The 19,935-nt window shown below is 41.5% G+C and overlaps 1 long non-coding RNA gene across 1 annotated transcript; it reads left to right on the top strand.

The window, feature by feature from the left end:
* The first annotated feature begins 2,964 nt into the window (after positions 1-2,964).
* Positions 2,965-5,242, top strand: LOC125512550. The gene is made up of 2 exons (XR_007285418.1): positions 2,965-3,288; positions 4,953-5,242. It is a non-coding gene; the product is annotated as an uncharacterized LOC125512550 (long non-coding RNA).
* Positions 5,243-19,935: the final 14,693 nt, after the last annotated feature.

The raw sequence follows: 19,935 nt of genomic DNA, 5'->3' as shown, positions 1-19,935 counted from the left end.
TCCGTCGCGACCCAAACCCGACGCAAGTTTGCGCTCGAAATGGGTCGGCCTGAACACAAAACGGACAAGATGAATCCGGGTCATCGCGCGCTGGGCCGTTTTGTTTGTCCGTTTTACTCTAAATGAACGGGGCCGAACAAGATAGGGTTGCGCGGTGGAGTTGGCCTTAGGACTACGGCCCTCCCTCCCGCACACTCGCGCCGCCTCTCGCCTTCTCTGGTTCGACGGACCGACAAGTCAAAGTCTGCCGGTCTGCTGCAATTCATCGGCGGCCGCTGCTCTCCCCCAGTCAAGCCCCGCCTGCTAGTTGCTTCGTCTTGGCATCTAGTAACGATATATTTTCCAGGATAGTTCAAAGTTATATGATTTTTATTTTATAATTTTAGGGCCACGTTTTATATTTTGTCCCGGGGCCTCAAATTCCTGATAAGGATACATTTATGTCTGTTAGGTTTTGGCCAAGCATCGCTTTGTCTCACCTGATGTGAGACGGAGCTCCTAATCCTCATTTAGGGCGATAGGAGTCACCCAAACGCGCACCCCATACGATTCAATGTGCGCCCCTTTGGGTCGGCCCTTTTGTGGGGCGCCCCTACTTTTCTTTTTCGTTTTTTTATCTTTTGTTTATCTTTTTTCATTTTTCTACTTTAAACTAAATTTCGGATTTAATAAATTTTCATGAATTTTAAAAAATGTTTCTGGAGTTTAAACATTCTTCTCATAATTTCAACTAAATGATCACAAATTTGAAAAGTGTTCTCCACTTTTTTTCAAAAAAATTATTAATTAATATGCTTTTCACAAATTCAAACAATGTTCACAGATTTTTAATATCTTTTTAAATTTTCATTAAATGTTCACATATTCAAGTAATGTTTGTGCATTTCAAAAAATGTTGCCAATTCGGGAATTGACCGATTCAAAAAATGTTCAAGAATTAAAAGAGGTGTTCCAAGAATTCGAAAAATGTTGATGTATCCAAATAATTACATCCGGATTTATCAATTATATAGAATTTCCCAAAAATGTCCTGAATTTTAGAACAAAAAACAGAAAAAGGGGAAACCTACAAAAGAAGAAGAAAATCCCAGAGAAAAAAAAATGTTCAGAAAACCGGTTGGGACACAGAGAAGCAAAACACCGAAAACAGAGGAAATGGACCAGCCTATTTTTGCGGCGATGGTGCACGTATGGCCTCTATCCCCCGACCCTCACGGAAGAGTGGCCATGTGCCACTTGAGAGCTCCTATTGGACGCTCTTTGCGTCAAATTGGCGGCCAGATGCACAGGGGCAGCTCGACTGGGCCGGCCCATGAAGCTTCACCGCGGGACGAAAAAGGCAAAAATGAAAGGCAGGCGCGACGAGGAACAAATTACTGGGACGAGACTTGCCTGCTCCCCCGGCGTGTGCCCATCCGTGCTCCGCGTATGTGGCTTGATTTGATTGGAACAAAATAAGGTCCGGCCCCATCCTCGTAAAATCAGGGGGGAGATGATTAGATTAGATTAGAAAGAAAAGAGAAAAAAAGACAACCGTAGGATGAAGTGGGAGCACGGATGGGAGCATGGGAAGGGAGCAGGCAAGCCGGATCCAAATTACTGTAGCGAACCCGAAATTACTTGTTGTATTGATTTTTTAAAAGTATACTTTCTTTCAATATGTCTCTTTAAACAAGTGCGCACCTTTTTTGAATTGATGAAAAAATAGAGACAGGAACATTTTTCGAATATGTGAACAAAAAATTTTGAAAAGTCAGAAATTGTTTTTGTGATAATGTGAACCACCTTTTGAATTTGTGAACAAATTTGAAGCCGTGTGAACAAATTATGAAATTCCAAAGAAATTTGTAACCGTGAACATTTTTTGAATATGTGAACAAATTATGAAATTCCAAACAAATTTGAAACCGCTAACATTTTTTGAATTTGTGAACAAAAATTTGAAAAATGGAACATTTCATGATATTCCGAACAAATATTCAAACAGCAAACATTTTTTTATTGGTGAACAAAAAAATAAAAATGGAATATTTCATGAAAGTATGAACAAAAGTTTAAAACCATAAACATTTTTTGAAATTCTTGAACATTTATAAATTTTCTATCCAAGTTTTGAAAACATGAAAAAAATTGAAATGCGAATAATTTTTTGAAAAACACGATTTTTTTTTGAAAAATGGAACAAATGTGAAATTCCAAAACTTTTTTGAAAATTTGAACAAATTTGAAAACGCAAACATTTTTTGAAAATAACATGCAAATTTTGAAAAATGACAGCAAATGTGAAATTCCATTTTTTGGAAAGCTTGAACAAATTTGAAAACGTTGAAAATCACGAACAAATTTGGAAACACCGAACACATTTTGAAACACAAACAAATTTCGTACATTTTTTTGAAAAGAACAAAATGTTTATTGAAACATGAACAAAAAGAATCAAACATTTTTTATAAAAAGCCGAATAAAGTATTGAATATAGTGAACTTTTTTGAAATTGCGATATTTCTAGAACAAAAATAAAAGAAAGAAAGAAACGGGAAAACGGAAAACGTGAAAGAAAGAAACAGATAATAGCAGACCTTTTTGCATGTGTAAGACACAAGTGTTGTTAAGCTAGAGTGGCTTGATACGCACCTCCAGTTGTGGGAGGTTTGATGTTCGATTCCTCCGTCTCTTCATTTTTTTAACGAATTTCTCTGTAGGAGGCATCCAACATGGGCTGGCCCACGAACGGTCGATGGGTATGCGACAGGTCGACATTTTGCCGCAAAATGCGGCGTATAGGGTTTTCCATGCCGCTTGCTGCGAGACAGATGGCTACCTCGAGAACGTTATCCTGTGCACCCGACCAACTCGTGCACCAGGTGCTCCGGTGGAATGTGAGCCCTTGGATTAAAAGGAGAGGGACAGGATGCGGTGCAAGGGGGGTTACTGGTACATTTTGCAGAACAGGCCTTCATGTCTAGCTAAATCGAACGAATCCAAATCCCGAACAAAGTTCGTCAATCCCCCTTTCCTCTGTCCTGCACCACTCATGTCTGCTGGAGGTTGCCGCCGCTAGGGTTAACTGAAAAAATTGGGCGGATCCCCCCCCCCCCCCCCCTCTCCTGCACCTCTTCCTCTTTGCTTTCGGCGTTGAAGCACGAGCGCCCAAAGATCCAAATCATGATGTCCGGCGGCGGCTCCCTGCCATTGCGCCTCTGCAGCGACGTGGGGTTGTACCTCTGTGGATCGACGATATGGCCGCATAGGAGAGGACCATCGGCCTTTACAGCTCAAGGATCCAAGGTATGTACATCGAATTAGAGTATTGATTCATGCGCTGATTCCTCGGTTCAGCTTCGCTTATGCACGTTGGAAACTAGAGTACTGTTTGAGTGTATGTGCAAGATGCAGCCATAATGGTAAAGTTTAACAACTAATTACTATTGTTATATTGAAAATAGATTAGGGGATGTGCTCTGCGTGGTCTGATCTTTCAGCTGTATAGAATTATCTGTGAACACACGATGTTCAGAGTAACTATGTTAGCAAAAGGTCCTTAACATTGTCCAGTACTCTAGTTGTTCCTGTGATGCTTAGGAAAAGTTTCTATGGCATATCAATCTTTACCTAGGACTTCATTTGTGTATGGCAAGAGTTTGTTAATTCCTAGTAATCGGGCAAATTTTCTGATTGATGGAAAATATCAACACATAATTCGCAGGACGAAACAAGACATCACAACTTGCATACTCCAGTAGGCAATAGATCAAATAAGATGCAGAGCGACAACTGGCTAGAATAACTACGACATATGCAACAGTTTGAGAATATTACCGCATCATTAGGATAAAATTAATTGTACCTACAGCACCATTGCTATTGTACAGAATCTAGATAAAATTAATTGTACGTATACCACATCACTTAGAGTACAATGCTAAGCCTCATCTACTCTGTTTTTAACTGATATTGTACAGAATTTAGCACCTAATCCATTGCTATAGATCTTCAAGTTACACCCTTCATATAAACAAAATGGTATCGATCGATGTGTTGTTATATCCGCCCTTCTGTCTATATACAACAGCCACCACCATAAACCCTTTCACCACTTCAAATGTCTAGGTGAAACTGCAATGGTAAACTGTGTCTGGTTAGCTAAGAAGGTTTGACAAACAACAGTAGCCCCAATTCCTTTCATCGGTATTGTCCTCCATACTACCACTGGAAAACAGTTAGTTCTGCAGTAGGATTCTACCATGGGAAAGGGAAAAAATGATGCACGCAAACAATACAATCTAGTCGTTGGCAAGAACTGAAAAATTAAGAAAACCAAATTGATTTATCAAAGAAAAATAGTGTGTACAACTGATAAATGTTATGCAATGTTTTGTTCCCTCTTAAATCCTAGGACAACTTCTCAGAGCCGAATCATATATTTACTCAGAACTAGTAATGTTCCTGTGGAGTCGGGCTCAGAGGAACATTACCAGTTGTTCCTGTAATTGGGGAAATCATATATGTACCTAGGACTTCATCTGTATACAGGAAGAGTTTGTAAATTACTAGTTGTTCCTGTGATGTTCTTGTACATGAACTAGTAATGTTTTAGATGTTTGCGATCCACATTTCTGATATTAAATGGAAAAGGCCTTTACATTGTCCACTGCAAAAAGGTTTGTATGTAAGAAGTGAATGTGACATGCCAAATACATGCAGAAAGTTATGTAATCTTACTAAAGTAAACATTGAAATGCTTTCTGTTATGAGTGCACAGTTTATCTATGGTGATGCACTGCAAACTTGGAAAAGGTATGACGGGGTATAGCTCTGTGAAATGACTGGATATACACCAGATGTAATTTGCAAACTTTTCCGAAGATTACCTGTTCTGCCTTTTAACGCCTACTTTTCGTCGTAATCACCTAGCAAGAAATATGATTGATTATACCATGTTTTATTTTCAGGCCTATTTGTAGCCGGATAGCAGTCCTGCAGCAGTGAAGCGATACAAACTTTGACATGCCCCATGCCTGAATTTCGAGAAACCTCAAATGGACAATGCAATAGAATGTGTAACGTTTAAGATATATGAATCTCTGCTGCTTTTCAGGTAGCAGTGTTGCTCTGCTGTAGATTGTATATGATGGCATGTGTCGTCCTCATTTATACATTTGTTTGGTCGAGCTTCTGTTTCAAACCGTGCATAACACCTGAGAAAAATTGACAAGTTGTGCTCTTGTATCAGTTGTTGTAACTATTGCGTGATTGCTCATTACTGACTTTTGCGAAAAATGCAAAAATTTCATGTAATTTATTCTTCGAACAATTGAAAAGCTCAACAGTTACAACTATGTAATATTAAGTATATGAGAGAAATATATTTATAAATAGCTGTTGTGAATGATGTTGTTTTGCAACTGAACCAAAGATCTCTGAATACATTTCTTTAGATGCTTCCATGCAAGAACATCAAGTGTTTCAGACTGGAGCATCACCAGCACGCACAAGAACTGTACAACAACTGCCCCTCTAAACTACAAAAAAAGGTCGCATACTAATTTTTTTCGCAAGTGTACATTCTTGATTACATGGTGCCAAAAAAAATCAAAGACTGAGCCAACCAGATACGATCTGAACTCAATTTCATCAGTTGCCATCTCGTAGGAGAGAGAGAGAGAGAGAGAGATCCTTCGCTGTGTACATAACAAGGAAGAATTGATATGACATGGGCGATTTTTTTTCTTTTTCTAACCCACCATGGTCCGGTGGCACATGAGATAAGACAGGGGAAAGAATATAGGGAACGGGAGAGAAGCCAGGGCAGGACAGAATTGAACAGGACTTCGAGGTTTATTGTGCAAAATGTACCGATAGCTCCCCTTGCAGAGCATCATGTCCCTCTCTTTTTAATCCAATGGCTCACTTTCGACCGGAACACCTGGTGCATGAGTCGGCCGGGTGCACAAGATACGTTCTCTGGCTACCTCGCCTTTTAGGGTACCGGTAGTGGGCCGGCCGAGCAGGACGTGGGTCTTCAGGCTGACATCACCCTTTCGTCCATCAATTTTTTTCTCTTTTTATATATGAAAAAAAATTAAATTTACATACGAAACTTAAAACTACTGATTTCAAAACATGTCAGCATAATGTAAAAAAATGTTAGCACAGTTCTTGATTTTTTTTATAATTTTCAAACAGAAGTTCATGAGAATGAAAAATGTTCAAGCGTTTCAAAAATTATATGCAACATTTTTTGCAAGCTTTGTAAACAATGTAAAAAATATGATTGCATAGTATAAAAAAGTGTTGTACCATTAAAAATGTATGTGGAAATATTCCCGCCTTTAAAACATATGCTTGTGACATTTTGAAAATTTTATATATGATGAAAAAAATGCTCAAGTAGGTTACAAATATATTTATTTGCACTAAAAATGTATGTGACATTTTAAAAGTATATTCACATGTTTCTAAATAAGGTCCATGAAATTTAAAAAAAATGTACAGTGTAAAATAAAATGTTCGTGTAGTTTAGAAAAATATTGGCATTAAAAATGTTCAATGTGTATTTGGGAAATGTACCGTATATTTGAGAAAGCGTTCAAATCAAGTGTTTTAAAAAACTTTACATCATGTGTTTGAATAATATCCAACTTGTATCTGAAAATTCTTTCCCGTGCGCTCTAAAAACGTATGATTATTTGGAAAATCTTACCGTGTATTCAACAAAGTGTTTAAAAAATATATGTCATGCATTTGCAACTTATCCAACGTGTATCAATAAATGGTTCGTGTGTGCTCTAAAGATGCACATCATGTACTGAGAAAAAGTAGGTATGTATTAAGAAAAATAAAAACCAATAATGAAACAAAAAGAAAAGCAAAGAACCAAAGAAAGCGAAGAAAAAAGATAAAAATACAAAAAGAAAAGCAAGGAACCAAAGTTTTGTGCAATTAAAGAAATGTACGTGCAAATACTCCCACGTTTAAAAAACATATTTGTGACATTTTGAGAATATTATTCACATGTTTCCCTAAAAAATGAACGTGGCATTTCAAAAATGTACTCACATGTTTCCCAAAAATGTCCATGAAATTTTAAGATAATATAGATTGTAAAATAAAATTTTCACGTAGTTTAAAAAATTATTATCATTAGAAATGTACAATGAATATTCAAAAAATTACCAACTATTTGAAAAGTGTTCGAAACATGTGTTTAAAAAACTGTACATCATGTATTTGAAAACGTGCAGCATGTATCAGATAAATGTTTCACGTGTGCTCTAAAAACGTATGTGTATTTGAAGAATGTTACCGTGTATTCGGAAAGGTGTTGTAAAGATATCCAATGTGTATCAGAAAATATTTCATATTTTCTCTAAAAATGTATACCGTTTACTGAGAAAATGTAGACATGTGCTCAAAGAAATAAAACCGATAAAGAAACTAAAAAAAGAAAAGAACCAAAGAAAACGAAAAGAAACAAAAAAATACAAAGAAACTGGAAGTATAACAAAAAAGGAAAAAAACACCGATGAAACAAAGAAAACCAAAGTAAAATGAAAAAACTAAAATCGATGAAAAGATAAAACAAGTAACAAAAAGGAAAAGAAACATAGCAGAGCAAACCAACAACGTGAGACGAGCAGCAGTGTGCAGCCGCGCTGATGGACAGACCCGCTAATCGTCGCCCGTAGGTCATCTTAGGAATCCTTACATATAGAATTTTGCACCCGCACGGGGAATATGATTCCCCATGTGAGAGAGAGCTGGCTTCGTAGGGACATGTCGCTTGGCTCGTTCATTAGTTTCTGTTTTTCTAGTTTTATTTGTATTTTGGAAATATTCTAAATAAATATATTTCTGAAATTAGTTTACTCAAAATTCAAAACCGCTCAATGCACATCTTGAAAAATGCTCATGCAGTGTAAATAATGTTCGCACAACTTTTAAAACGTTTCGAGCACACTAAAAAAAAATTGTCCGTGACATTTTAGAAATGTACATGTGTTTCTAAAGAATATTATTTACTCTTCTAATTTTTTTACACAATGTAAATAAATCGTATAATTCTTTTTTTAAAATTACACCCTTCAAAAAAATGTTAGTCACAACTTTGAAAAGCACTTGCAAAATGTTCATGTGTTTTTTTCAATAATTATCACGTCTTTTGAGAATATGTTTGTCGTATTTAAAAAATATTTATATGATTTAAAAAATGTGCACATATTTTTTCTAAATTGTACCATTCAGAAAAATGCCCCTCTCATTTGAGAATATGATCGTGGCACTACCAAGAACAAGGTTATGCGATGTAAAATATGTTCAAGTAGTTTGGGAAATAAATGTGTTCAACATGTATTTGTAAAATGTTTTGCATGTATCGGGAAAAATGTCCAAACATGGTTTTGAAAAAACTAATTCATCATGTATTGAAAACATATTCAGCGTCTACCAAACATAATGTTCCGTGTTTATATGCGAAATGTACAATGTGTATTAAAAAATAATTAACACGTGTTCAAAAGAAAGGGAAAAAAAGCTAAAACCGATAAAGAAAACACCTTTTTAGGAACAGAAGAAAAACACATAGAAACAAACAAAGAAAGAAAACCGCACAGTAACTTCTAAAACAGATCCAAACGAGACCATAAAAGCTCCCCAAAACCCCTCGGTAGAGCTAAGCCAGCTTGCTAGCCTCAAACAGAGGCGAGTAACCTTGGGGGATTGGCGAGATATTGCATTGGGAGGTTTAGCCTCGCTACGGGCGAGATATAAGATTCAGTGTTTTGGCCTGGTAACATTTCTTCCTTTTTGAGGTACAACTAGAGTATGGAAAATTAGAACGATTGGGATACATTCAGTCGAAGACATCACACTAAATGATTAAGAGCATCTCCAATGGCTTGTATATATTTGGTTGTATATATGTTCATATAGATAATGATCTAAAATGATTCCTTCATATACACAATTAGTTTTTCAGCAAATTGTCTATATGCTCTTTCCTATAGTTTAATATCTTGTTGTAACTATTGAAATGATTGTGTGTACGAAATATAATATGAAGCGAAAGCGCTCTCCAGCAGATTGACTATTGCATAGTCCAAATTTGTACAATGTCTACCTATCGTCTATATTTAGACAATGTCCATCGACATGTACACAATGTGGAGCGGTATACTATCATATAAACAATCTGCTGGAGAACGTTTTTTTTATCTCATATAGACAAACGTTTTTTTCATGGTAACACATGTCTCATTCATATCATAAAGATCAATTTACAAGTTACATAAGTATTGACATGACAAAACTAAAAAGATAGCAAAACATCTCTCAGCTTGACACTCACGTCTGTCACCTGCTTCCGACACCACCACAGCAGCCACCGAAGAAAAGATTGACGAATCACCTCCACTTTTGAGCTCGACGCGACTCCGTCGCTGCATATAGACAAACATTCAGACAAGCTAAAATGCCCTTATATATATAGATATAATTTTTGCCGCAGAAATGAATGTACAGTTCCAGATACATTTATTTCTATTCATGTGACAAATAATTTCGGACTGAGAGAGTAGATATAGACCCACAGAGGTCACCGGCTCACAGCCACAGCATTCACTCCACCCACCGGGCGTGCCAAGAGGTGGCATAGGGTAAGGGTACATCCAACCGTGGAGTAGGTGACCACTGACCTGACCGGTGACGCGGCAGGGGCCCCTCCTCGTGCCGTGCTCCAGCGAGGCTGCATGGCAAGACCTCTCCTCTCGTCTCCTCCCGCGGCGTCGTCGGCCGGACACTCGCACGTTCCTCTGGGTACGGTACGCGACGCGTGCCGAATCCTTTGCCCCCGGAGGCACCGCATGTGCGTCGAGATACGCAGCGACGCGACGGCCTTTGCTGGCTCTGTCTGTCTGCACTGCGCCACTGCACCGGCACCGGTGTGATCGGTGATCACGACGACGACGCCGCATTCAATTCGCCCGAGATTTCACCGGCTGGTCCCGATCGCTCACGGGCCCCTTCCCGCCCCGGCCACTGCTTCCAAAAACGCACGACAGCTCACATGGAGAGATTGATGCACGGCCCGGCTGTTTAATGCAAGATAATTTCGAATATTAAAAAGTCTCATTGGCGACGCGTTTCCGACTGCGGTGAGAACGAGAACGATGAGCGCTACTGCTGCTGCTAGCCGTAATCTGCTCCGGTTCCGTTGACGGAGCGTTCCTCTCTGGTTTTCAGCCTCCAGATTCCGGTTGGAGCAACGGCTTGGAGGAACGCGCAGAAGCGGCCATGAGCGCTGCCGGGCCGGGCAGGGCGAGCATGTGCTGCTCCTTCATGGCCGCTGCGCCAGACAAGGTAACAGAAACGCAGGACCAGAACTCCAGAAGCCGCTCGCCTGGCGACACCTCTGCGTTTTGGGGCAGGCGCCGTTGCGGGGCAGTTGGAGTCGCTCTACATTCGTGGTCAAAACGCAATGACCGGAAGGAAGTTCAAGCAAAAAAAGGAAAATTGCGTGTCAAAGTCACCGGCGTAGTAAGCACATGAAACCGGTTTCAGTGTCATTTGAGTGGTGCAAAAATGAATTACTAACTAGGGGATGTGTGGAGAGGAGAGGCAAAAGGGAAAGAGGTGCTTGGGACATGGACATATGGTCCTTGCAATATGAGTCTCAAGTTGAAGTATCTGCGCATGGGCACAAAGGCAATAAAGGAGGCACCAACCGGTCTGCAGTGGGTACACGATCCCGGGCAACGAGCCAACTGTGGAGGCCGCCCACAGCCCACGGTCCCTTGGCTCTGTGCAGCCTCTCTTGGATTCTCGTACAGTGCGTGGCACATGACCTGTTTGTTTGTTGGACACCTCAGTCTCCATTCAGACGGGAGTGTGAATCTTTATTAGAACCTACAGTCCGGTAGCAATTTCTCTTAGCGCATGATTCAGGTTATTGTGGCCTGGCTCACACACGAAGGCAGCGATACTAGTCCGTGTGCCCTAGAGTGGTCTCTATCAACCCTACTGTCAAAAGTGTCAAACATTAGGCCAACGCGCGACCCCAAATGAACGTCAATTTTGTACGGGTTCTGTCCATTTGGTTCAGGCAAAGGACTGTTGTCCGGTTGCGACGGAGCAAATCTGATCGCAGCGTCCAATCGACGGACGCATTTCGACGGGGCGTCATGCTCCTTTTGCAAGGAAAAATAAGAAAAACTAAGATAGCCCGCGGCCATAGCCATGGCCATGCCGGCCAGAGCGCCAACGGTCGTCACACATGTCAGCCTACAAAATGATCAGCCTCACGGTTCATGCCGACACACTTGCCAGCGCACAAAAAAGGACCATAATTCATGTCTCGCGGCCCTAGTTCATGCCGGCACTATCTCAATCATCTCAATCATACAAAATGATGTTGCTCTTGGTCGTATCTCAATCATCTCGCTCGTGCATCGCCTTTTGCTTGTTCTCGAACCAACTTCTTCTCTTCGGGAACATCTTGCTGAAGTCCACCGTCATGATCTCCAACCCTTTAGCAATGAAGGATAGCACCACCTTCGTTGCTTTGGTGTTCGTGTTGGTCGCCTCAATCTCGAGCTTCTTCGTTCAGACGGCCTCCTCAGTCTCGAGCTTACTCCTTTTGACGCCCTCCTCCATCTCGAGCTTATTCGTTTGGAGCTTGATGTAGACCGTCATTTGCTCCTCTTTTTACTAGCGCTTTCTCTCATCCGTTGCTTCCTTTTGGGTCATCATACCTTACAAAGTTTCTTGCAAGGCAAACGATGCTACATCATGCTTCTCGTCCATCTTGGAGTTGGTCTTACCCCTCGGCCACTTCTCTCCTTCTTCATGCTCAACAACGATTGTCAGCCCTTCATTCTTCTTTTGGGCGGCATATTAATGTTTAAACTTGGGGAAATCTTTGATGGTCGTCCAACAATGGAGGCGGGTGATGGCGTCCCAAGCAACACGACCGCCACCATCAACCACGACGCCGAACACGACATCGCTCAAGCTCTGACAAAAGGGAAGGAGAAAGCGGCGGTGCTGCTGCTCCAGCATCGTGACCGACCTGATGCACTGCTCGTCGCGCTCCACCGGTCGGTCACCTCCCCTTGACTCCCCGGGCATCAACGCCAGCATGCCCTCTACTATTTGCCTTGCTCGCACGGATCGGAGATAAGAAAAGGGGATCGGGGAAGCAGTGGTGCTGATGCTCCAACTGTTGGAAATATGCCCTAGAGGCAATAATAAAAGCATTATTATTATATTTCCTTGTTCATGATAATTGTCTTTATTCATGCTATAATTGTGTTATCCAGAAATCGTAATACATGTGTGAATAATAGACACCAACATGTCCCTAGTAAGCCTCTAGTTGACTAGCTCATTGATCAACAGATAGTCATGGTTTCCTGACTATGGACATTGGATGTCATTGATAACGAGATCACATCATTAGGAGAATGATGTGATGGACAAGACCCAATCCTAAACATAGCATAAGATCGTATAGTTCGTTTGCTAGAGTTTTCCAATGTCAAGTATCTTTTCCTTAGACCATGAGATCGTGTAACTCCCGGATACCGTAGGAGTGCTTTGGGTGTGCCAAACGTCACAACGTAACTGGGTGACTATAAAGGTATACTACGGGTATCTCCGAAAGTGTCTGTTGGGTTGACACGGATCAATACTGGGATTTGTCACTCCGTATGACGGAGAGGTATCACTGGGCCCACTCGGTAATGCATCATCATAATGAGCTCAAAGTGACCAAGTGTCTGGTCACGGGATCATGCATTACGGTACGAGTAAAGTGACTTGCCGGTAACGAGATTGAACGAGGTATTGGGATACCGACGATCGGATCTCGGGCAAGTAACATACCGATTGACGAAGGGAATTGTATGCGGGGTTGCTTGAATCCTCGACATCGTGGTTCATCCGATGAGATCATCGAGGAGCATGTGGGAGCCAACATGGGTATCCATATCCCGCTGTTGGTTATTGACCGGAGAGCGATCTCGGTCATGTCTACATGTCTCCCGAACCCATAGGGTCTACACACTTAAGGTTCAGTGACGCTAGGGTTGTAGGGATATGTATATGCAGTAACCCGAATGTTGTTCGGAGTCCCGGATGAGATCCCGGACGTCACGAGGAGTTCCGGAATGGTCTGGAGGTAAATAATTATATATAGGAAGTGCTATTTCGGGCATCGGGACAAGTTTCGGGGTCACCGGTATTGTACCGGGACCACCGGAAGGGTCCCGGGGGTCCACCGGGTGGGGCCACCTGCCCCGGGGGGCCACGTGGGCTGTAGGGGGTGCGCCTTGGCCTATATGGGCCAAGGGCACAAGCCCCAAGAGGCCCATGCGCCTAGGGTTCAAGGAAGGGAAGAGTCCCAAAGGGGGAAGGCACCTCCTAGGTGCCTTGGGGAGGAGGGATTCCTCCCTTGGCCGCACCCCCCTAGGAGATTGGATCTCCTAGGGCCGGCGCCCCCCCTTGGACTCCCTATATATAGTGGGGAAAGGAGGGCCTCTCACAACACGCCTTTGGTGCCTCCCTCTCCCTCTCCAACACATCCTCCTCCTCCATAGTGCTTAGCGAAGCCCTGCCGGAGTACTGCAGCTCCATCACCACCACGCCGTCGTGCTGCTGGAGCCATCTCCCTCAACCTCTCCTTCCTCCTTGCTGGATCAAGAAGAAGGAGACGTTACGCTGACCGTACGTGTGTTGAACGCGGAGGTGCCGTCCGTTCGGCGCTAGGATCTCCGGTGATTTGGATCACGTCGAGTACGACTTCCTTATCCCCGTTCTTTGAACGCTTCCGCGCGTGATCTACAAAGGTATGTAGATGCAATCCAATCACTCGTTGCTAGATGAACTCACAGATGGATCTTGGTGAAACCGTAGGAAATTTTTTGTTTTCTGCAACGTTCCCCAACACCAACCCCACGATCAATTTGCTTCGTTGCTCACTGCGCTCCTCCCGTTTGCCAACTCCCCCTTCAACCCCCGGAAATTGACGCCGGTGTGCTCCTCTGCTGGTACCGATCAAAGATGAGAAATAGGGGATCGAGGTGAGGAAGAGAGAAAGGGCGTGTTTTGTAACACGCATTAGGCCCAATCAGCCCCGCGCGGGAAGAAAAATGTTTGTTTGATTACCTCGGATGTATTTACTTCTCGGGCCGCACGGAAGTTAAAGCACTCCCAGGCCAGGCCCGCGCGGAATGACCTCGGCAGTTTATCACCAACAAGGCTCACGGCGGCCACGCGTGCCTCTTCATCGCAGGCCTCGGGGAGTGCGAGAGACGGGTGGGATGTCTCATAATTAACTTCCCTCCCTCTCTCGTGTCACTGCCCACTCCTAAATTCACACCACTCTCTCTCACTCTTCTCACTACCCCTTGCTCTCCTCTAATGGCTCGCCCGCCGCCGCACCGTCCCCTGACCCCCATCTATGTCGGCAGCAACCGCATCCAAGAGTGGTGGTTGGCTGGCCTCACGAACTCAGGGATCGACCTGATGGCGGCCATCCGCGCGTCGTCGCCGTTCTGCACCAGGCCCCCTTGTCTAGCCAATGCGGTGCCGGCCGCTCCGACTCCGCCGTCGTATCCGGACCTCGTGGTCCTGGGTTTGTGTTGCCGCCGGAGGGGACATCCACCGTGTCGCTGCTCGGGGCACCTGTGGGCGGGGGGTTTTTACCCCCATTCGAGGGTTTTCTCCCGGTAGCACGACAAGGCCATGGACAACGATGTCCTCTTCCTCGACCTCATGCGTGGCCACGAACACTAGAGCAATGCTGATACGTCTCCAACGTATCTATAATTTTTTATTGTTCCATGCTGTTATATTATCAATCTTGGATGTTTTATAATAATTGTATAGTCATTTATATCATTTTTTGGTACTAACCTATTGACACAGTGCCAAGTGCCAGTTCCTGTTTTTTTCCGTATTTTTTACATCGCAGAAAATCAATATCAGACGGATTTCAAATGCCACGAAACTTTACGGACATTTTTTATGGACCAGAAGGAACATGCTGGGCCCTGGTTGCACATGGGGGGAGTCCTGAGGAGGGGACAACCCACCAGAGCGCGCCAGGAGGCCCAAGCGCGCCCTGGTGGGTTGTGTCCACCTCGGGTGCCCCCCAGACCGCCTCTTTGCTCTATAAATACCCCAAAAATACCAGAACCCTAGGGGAGTCGATGAAATATTCATCTAGCCGCCGCAGAGTCCAGAACCACCAGATACAATCTAGACACCATCTCAGATGGGGTTCACCACCTCCATTGGTGCCTCTCGATGATGCGTGAGTAGTAGTTCTTTGTAGACCTTCGGGTCCATAATTAGTAGCTAGATGGCTTCATCTCTGTCCCGCTTGATTCTCAATACAATGGTCTCTTGGATATCCAAATGATGTAACTCTTTTGCGGTGTGTTTGTTCGGATCGATGAACTTTGAGTTTATGATCAGATCTATCTTTTTTTATCCATGAAAGTTATTTAAGTTTCTTTGATCTCTTATATGCATGATTGCTTATAGCCTTGTATTTCTTCTCCGACATTTGGGTTTTGTTTGGACAACTTGATCTATTTATCTTGCAAAGGGAAGATGTGCTTTGTAGTGGGTTCGATCTTACGGTGCTTGATCCCAGTGACACAAAGGGAAATGACACGTATGTATCATTGCTACTAAGGATAAAACGATGGGGTCTATCTCTACATAGATAGATCTTGTCTACCTCATGTCATTGTTCTTATTGCATTACTCCGTTTCTCCATGAACTTAATACATAGATGCATGCTAGATAGCGGTCGTTGTGTGGAGTAATATTAGTAGATGCAGGCGGGAGTCGGTCTACTAATCTTGGACATGATGCCTATATAATGATCATTGCTTGGATATCGTCATAATTATTTGAGGTTCTATCAATTTCCCAACAATAATTTGTTTACCCACCATTTGCTATTTTTCTCGAGAGAAGCCACTAGTGAAACCTACGGCCCCCGGGTCTTCTTTCTCATATATTTGCCTTTGTGATCTACTTTTTTCTTGCAATTATTTTCAGATCTATTAATCCAAAAACCCAAAAATACTTTTCTGCACTTTATTTTATTTGCGATCTATTTATTTAATCTATTACAACTTTCTCCCTTCACGCACCAATTTCTGGCACCGTTACCCGAAAGGGATTGACAACCCCTTTAACACGTGGGGTTGCAAGGATTTGTTATCTGTGTGCAGGGGCTGTTTATGTTGTGTTTCTTGGTTCTCCTACTAGTTCGATAACCTTGATTTCATATCTGTGGGAAATACCTACCACCGTTGTGCTGCATCATCCCTTCCTCTTTGGGGAAATACCGACATAGCTTCAAGCGACATCAAAAGGAATTTCTGGCGCCGTTGCCGGGTAGGATCTTCAACATATACCAGGTTCCTAATCACAAATCTCATCTCCTCGCAATTTATATTATTTGCCATTTGCCTCTCGTTTTTCTCTCCCCCACTTCACAAAAATTTGCCGTTTTATTCGCCTCTTTTTTTTTGTTGCCATTATCTTGCTTTCTAGTCTCGATGGCTAGCGTCCCTACTCCTCCTTTGTCACCAGATTTTTAAGTCCTTTACTTCAAGCAAGGACAAGGAGAAAACTTGAAAGATGCCTGGTATAGGCTTATGGAATCGTATCGTATTTCCAACTTAAAGGGGGATGTTAAAGTTTTGCTTCAAAAATTTTACATAGGATTGGCTTTGCATCATAGACAACTTCTCGATTTTGCTGCTAAAGGAAACTTCATTGATCTTCATGCCAATGCTGCCTATGAAATCTTAGAGGGAATTCTGGGAATTCCACCTCAAAAGAAGGGGTTTCCTTTTACCCCTGAGGGAGCTCAAATGTTGGACAAAACTTGGTGATTTGCATAAGCATATGGTTGAAATAAAAATATAATGAACCCTTCAAACACCTCAATGGTAGTATCAATCACATGAATTCCCTGATTACTCTTTGTAATAAGCGATTGGATATTTTGGATCTTAAGATGGTTTCTTTTCCGGAGAATTTAGGGAAGCGTAAAGAGACTCCCGGGTTTGAGAAAACCCTTACAAAAGTTACCAAAACTTTGGAAGAAAAAACTTAGATCCTTGCTTTATGCCTAGCTAAGGGCGTAAAACTATAGCGCTTGTTGGGAGGCAACCCAATAAATAAAATTTATTTTTTGCTTTTTCGCTTCCTGTTCTAGAGAGTTAGCACAATTATGCTACTGTTATGATTGTGTTTTTTGTGTTTTAATTAGTGTTTGTGCCAAGAAAAGCCTTTAGGATCTTCTTGGGTGATAGACTGATAGTTGTTTGATCTTGCTGAAAAAACAGAAACTTTTACACTCACGAAATTAATTTTGTTTTTTTTACCAGAGAGCGTTAAATACCCATTCCACTTGCAGTAGATCAATATACAAATTTCTCAGGTCGTTCTAATTTTTCAGAATTTTTGGAGTTACAGAAGTATTCGAAATAGTCAGATTTCTATAGACTGTTCTGTTTTGACAGATTCTGTTTTCTTTGTGTTGTGTGCTTATTTTGATGGCTCTATGGTTTTATATGATGAGTTTTTGCCATAGAAAAGTTGGAATACAGTAGATATAACACAAAAACAAAATATGAATTGGTTTGATACAATACTTATGGTAGTGATTTATTATTTTCTTACACTAACGGATCTCACGAAGGTTTTGTTGAGTTTTGTATGATTGAAGTTTTCAAGTTTTGGGTTATCTTACGATGGATGAAGGAAGGATGTAAGAGCCTAAGCTTGGGGATGCCCCGGCATCCCAAACTATTATCTAAAAATGAGCAACCAACTAAGCTTGGGGATGCCCCCGAGTGGCATCCCCACTTTCTTCCAATGATCATTGGTATTTTACTCAAAACTATATTTTTATTCGTCACATGATATGTGTTTTGCTTGGAGCATCTTGCATGATATGAGTCCTTGCTTGTTTTATTTTGTGTTTGAAGTCATCATTCCTTGCTGGACACACCTATTTGTGAGAGCCAAAATTATGTCATGACTTGTTAGAATTACTCTCTTTGCTTCACTTAAATTTTTATGAGCAATGGACTTGCTCTAGTGCTTCACTTATATCTTTTTGAGCACGGTGTGCTTTAGTATTTTTGAAGAAATGCTCTCTTGCTTCACTAAGATTTATTTGAGAGTTAGTAAAATTTTCAAGAAATTATCTCTTACTTCACTTAAATTAATTTGAGAGAAAGAAAAAATTATTATGCTCGTGATCTTCACTTATATTTGTTGGAGCTTGTCAAAAGCAATACATGAAAATTAGTCCCAAAGTGATAGATATACAAGAAGGATATAATAAAAACTTTCATGAAGATCATTGGACAAAATAAACTTGATTCTTAGTAATACTTTTGAGATATGATGATGTGATATGTGAGTCATCTTGATGAGTAATTATGCTTTAGTAAGAATATTGGTGTTAAGGTTTGTGATTCCCTATGCAAGTACAAAAGTCAATAGTCATGCAATAAAATTATATCCTAATTATGGTGCATTATTCGGTGTTATTTATGCTTAATGCTTGCTTATGAGATTATTCGTTTCTTAGTTGGTCGCTTCCCAATCTTTTGCTATCATTCATTTTGCACTAAGTATGATCACTACTTGTGCATCCAAAATCCTTTAACCCAGTTTTGCCACATGAGTCCACTATATCTACCTATATGCGGTATTCTTTGCCGTTGTAAGCAAATTTTCATGTGCCATCTCTAATTTTCAAAATAAACTTCTCTTTTGTGTGTTTGTTTCACTCGCGGAGCGGTGAGGGGTGGCTAATATTCTCCATGCTAGATGTGTTACTCTCAAGACGAGTGTGTATTCACTTGTCATTGCACGAGAGTAAGGCAAAGGTATTAGGGATGCCCAGTCCCGAAATGCAAAAAATGAATTTACTTTATGTTGTCAAACAATAAATTCCTTGGAAAGTGTTGGTATGGAGGGCACCCATGGATACGATTAGCCATGGAAAGTGAAAGTTATGGTGGAGAAGGAATAAACTTTATTTTCTGTTTGGGAACCGCCTATGATATATCTGTGCAATGAAAGTATTGGGAACTCTAAGTCGTATTCGTTGGTGGGATGGATACACCTCTCAAAATGTTTTTATCTCTAAGTTTTTTGCTTTGAGCTCTGGCACCTCTACAAATCCCTACTTCCCTCTGTGAAGGGCCTTTCTTTCACTTTATGCAATTTTTATTTTGAGTCTCCATCTTCTCTTATAAAAGCACCAACTAGGAGGCAATATGATCATACTTAAGCATTGGGTGTAGCTAATATTCGAGTGTGTTTCATGAATGGATCAATGTTTGAGCATGATGGGCTAGGGATAACTTATTTTAGCGTTGATATTTTGAAAGACATGGTTACTTGTTGATATGCTTGAGTATCTAAATTATCATGTCAAAACTACACTATTGCTTTGAACAACTAAAAGTCCAAATGTCCATGCTATAAACAAAAGAATATGATATGACATGATAGGCATCATTCCACATCAAAAATTCTGTTCTTATCACTTACCTAATCGAGGACGAGTAGGAGTTAAGCTTGGGGATGCTGATACGTCTCCAACGTATCTATAATTTTTGATTGTTCCATGCTATTATATTATCAATCTTGGATGTTTTATAATCATTTTATAGTCATTTTGTATCATTTTTTGGTACTAACCTATTGACATAGTGCCAAGTGTCAGTTCCTGTTTTTTCCGTGTTTCTTACATCGCAGAAAATCAATATCAAACGGAGTCCAAATGCCACGAAAATTTACGGAGATTTTTTATGGACCAGAAGGAACATGTTGGGCCCTGGTTGCACCTGGGGGGAGTCCCGAGGAGGTGACAACCCACCAGGGTGTGC

The sequence above is a fragment of the Triticum urartu genome, chromosome 6, assembly GCF_003073215.2.
Source record: "Triticum urartu cultivar G1812 chromosome 6, Tu2.1, whole genome shotgun sequence".
Classification (NCBI taxonomy): Eukaryota; Viridiplantae; Streptophyta; class Magnoliopsida; order Poales; family Poaceae; genus Triticum; species Triticum urartu.
This window is presented reverse-complemented; position numbering and strand designations above follow the sequence as displayed.